The following is a 4136-nucleotide window of genomic DNA, read 5'->3' as shown; positions in this document are numbered from 1 at the left end:
TGCTTTTTTACTGCAACTACGACCAGTTTCTTATTAGACAGCAATTCAACACATTCACAGAAATTAATGTATACATAATAGGACTGGGGCGATTTCGCCTAAAAATTATATCTGCATTATTATTATTATTATATTTTTTTCAAACTTAATTCAGGGCTTGTTAAGTTATACCTAGGCTAGATATAAACCTTCCACAACCATAAGACCCACTAATAATTACATTATTTTATATCAAAATAGTTTAATTTTTTACAAAAATCACTGTCGCTTTCATGTCCGTCTGAAAAAACGCTTTTGTTACAAATTTAACCAGAGCCACACACGCTAATAATGACTAACTTGTTGTAGCAGGCATTATAGAAAATTAACACAGGTCTCAACCATCTCTCAAGCACAACCCCATGTGCTAGTAGCCAGCTCCTCTCTCTGGGAGTCTAGTGAGTAGCCAGCTCCTCTCTCTGGGAATCTAGTGAGTAGCCAGCTCATCTCTATGGGAATCTAGTGAGTAGCCAGCTCATCTCTATGGGAATCTAGTGAGTAGCCAGCTCATCTTTATGGGAATCTAGTGAGTAGCCAGCTCATCTCTATGGGAATCTAGTGAGTAGCCAGCTCATCTCTATGGGAATCTAGTGAGTAGCCAGCTCATCTCTATGGGAATCTAGTGAGTAGCCAGCTCATCTCTATGGGAATCTAGTGAGTAGCCAGCTCATCTCTATGGGAGTCTAGTGAGTAGCCAGCTCATCTCTCTGGGAATCTAGTGAGTAGCCAGCTCATCTCTATGGGAATCTAGTGAGTAGCCAGCTCATCTCTATGGGAATCTAGCCAGCTCTGATCTAGTACTGAACAACAATATAAACGCAACAATTTCAACAACTTTACTGAGTTATAGTTCATATAAGGAAATCAGTTAATTAAAATAAATGTATTAGGCCCTGATGACTGGGCAGGGGCATGGATGGGCCTGGGCCAATCAGAATGACTTTTCCCCCCACCAAAGGGCTTTATTACAGAAATTCAATTTCATCAGCTGTCCGGCTGGCTGGTCTCAGACGATCCCGCAGGTGAAGAAGCTGGATGTGGTCCCACGTGGTCTGAGGTGAAGAAGCTGGATGTGGAGGTCCTGGGCTGGCGTGGTCCCACGTGGTCTGAGGTGAAGAAGCTGGATGTGGAGGTCCTGGGCTGGCGTGGTCCCACGTGGTCTGAGGTGAAGAAGCTGGATGTGGAGGTCCTGGGCTGGCGTGGTCCCACGTGGTCTGAGGTGAAGAAGCTGGATGTGGAGGTCCTGGGCTGGCGTGGTCCCACGTGGTCTGAGGTGAAGAAGCTGGATGTGGAGGTCCTGGGCTGGCGTGGTCCCACGTGGTCTGAGGTGAAGAAGCTGGATGTGGAGGTCCTGGGCTGGCATGGTCCCACGTGGTCTGAGGTGACGAAGCTGGATGTGGAGGTCCTGGGCTGGCGTGGTCCCACGTGGTCTGAGGTGAAGAAGCTGGATGTGGAGGTCCTGGGCTGGCGTGGTCCCATGTGGTCTGAGGTGAAGAAGCCAGATGGTCCTGGGCTGGCGTGGTCCCATGTGGTCTGAGGTGAAGAAGCTGGATGTGGAGGTCCTGGGCTGGCGTGGTCCCACGTGGTCTGAGGTGACGAAGCTGGATGTGGAGGTCCTGGGCTGGCGTGGTTAACCGTAGGCTGGCGTGGTTAACCGTGGGCTGGCGTGGTTAACCGTAGGCTGGCGTGGTTAACCGTAGTCTGGCGTTTGTGAGGCCGGTTGGACGTACTGGCAAATACTCTAAAACAAGAGAGACTGCTTATGGTAGAGAAATTAACATTAAATTATCTGGCAACAGCTCTGGTAGACGTTCCTGCAGTCAGAATGCTAATTTTACACTCCCTCAACTTGTGGCATTGTGTTGTGTGACACAACTGCACATTTTAGTGGCATTTTGTCCACAGCACAAGGTGCACCTGCGTAACAATCATGCTATTTAATAAGCTTCTTGATATGCCACACCTGTCAGGTGGATGGATTATCTTGGCAACGGAGAAATGCTCACTAACAGGGACGTAAACACATTTGTGCACCAAATTGAGAGAAGCTTTTTGTGCGTATGGATAGTTCCTGGCATATTTTATTTTAGCTCATGAAACATGGGACCAACACTTTACACATATTTTTTCTGCACATTTGCTTGCTAACATGGTAGACAGTTGAATCGTGAGGAAAACCCCTTCAACTGTTTGAACAGCATGCAAGCCTGTCCACTTTGTTCAGATGTTGAAATCAAGTGGCCTGACTTATTTCTCATCATGAGAACTAGTTGCCAATTCCTTGTTTAATAATTGTTTTATGCTTATTGCACATTTATAAAACACACAGACAGCTAGTATAAGTCTTTGGCTAAAATGCTGTCGTACATGGTACCACAAACTGAGCATTCATTTTCCAGAACCAATGTTCATTGATACTCCTGTTTTGGAATTGTCTGCTCTGAACTGCAATTTGAGTTGAGACATAAAAAGGGGATCGGTTAACTTCTCTACAACAGTCAAACAATGTCTCAATAGTATCTGTGTTCATATGACCAAACAGCGAGTTGAAACCGCTTGTCAGTGAGGAAAAAGTGATCAAATGTTATTTGTCATGTGAAATGCTGAATACAACAGGTGTAGTAGACCTTACAGTGAAATGCTGAATACAACAGGTGTAGTAGACCTTACAGTGAAATGCTGAATACAACAGGTGTAGTAGACCTTACAGTGAAATGCTGAATACAACAGGTGTAGTAGACCTTACAGTGAAATGCTGAATATAACAGGTGTAGTAGACCTTACAGTGAAATGCTGAATACAACAGGTGTAGTAGACCTTACAGTGAAATGCTGAATACAACAGGTGTAGTAGACCTTACAGTGAAATGCTGAATACAACAGGTGTAGTAGACCTCACAGTGAAATGCTGAATACAACAGGTGTAGTAGACCTCACAGTGAAATGCTGAATACAACAGGTGTAGTAGACCTCACAGTGAAATGCTGAATACAACAGGTGTAGTAGACCTTACAGTGAAATGCTGAATGCAACAGGTGTAGTAGACCTTACAGTGAAATGCTGAATACAACAGGTGTAGTAGACCTCACAGTGAAATGCTGAATACAACAGGTGTAGTAGACCTCACAGTGAAATGCTGAATACAACAGGTGTAGTAGACCTCACAGTGAAATGCTGAATACAACAGGTGTAGTAGACCTCACAGTGAAATGCTGAATACAACAGGTGTAGTAGACCTTACAGTGAAATGCTGAATACAACAGGTGTAGTAGACCTTACAGTGAAATGCTGAATACAACAGGTGTATTAGACCTTACAGTGAAATGCTGAATACAACAGGTGTAGTAGACCTTACAGTGAAATGCTGAATACAACAGGTGTAGTAAACCTTGACAGTGAAATGCTGAATACAACAGGTGTAGTAGACCTCACAGTGAAATGCTGAATACAACAGGTGTAGTAGACCTTGACAGTGAAATGCTGAATACAACAGGTGTAGTAGACCTTACAGTGAAATGCTGAATACAACAGGTGTAGTAGACCTCACAGTGAAATGCTGAATACAACAGGTGTAGTAGACCTCACAGTGAAATGCTGAATACAACAGGTGTAGTAGACCTTACAGTGAAATGCTGAATACAACAGGTGTAGTAGACCTCACAGTGAAATGCTGAATACAACAGGTGTAGTAGACCTCACAGTGAAATGAATGCTGAATACAACAGGTGTAGTAGACCTCACAGTGAAATGAATGCTGAATACAACAGGTGTAGTAGACCTCACAGTGAAATGAATGCTGAATACAACAGGTGTAGTAGACCTCACAGTGAAATGAATGCTGAATACAACAGGTGTAGTAGACCTCACAGTGAAATGAATGCTGAATACAACAGGTGTAGTAGACCTCACAGTGAAATGCTGAATACAACAGGTGTAGTAGACCTGAAAGTGAAATGCTGAATACAACAGGTGTAGTAGACCTCACAGTGAAATGAATGCTGAATACAACAGGTGTAGTAGACCTGACAGTGAAATACTGAATATAACAGGTGTAGTAGACCTGACAGTGAAATGCTGAATATAACAGGTGTAGTAGAC

The sequence above is a fragment of the Oncorhynchus keta genome, chromosome 20 (assembly GCF_023373465.1).
Source record: "Oncorhynchus keta strain PuntledgeMale-10-30-2019 chromosome 20, Oket_V2, whole genome shotgun sequence".
In the NCBI taxonomy this organism is placed as follows: domain Eukaryota; kingdom Metazoa; phylum Chordata; class Actinopteri; order Salmoniformes; family Salmonidae; genus Oncorhynchus; species Oncorhynchus keta.
Note: the sequence above shows the minus strand (reverse complement) of the source record.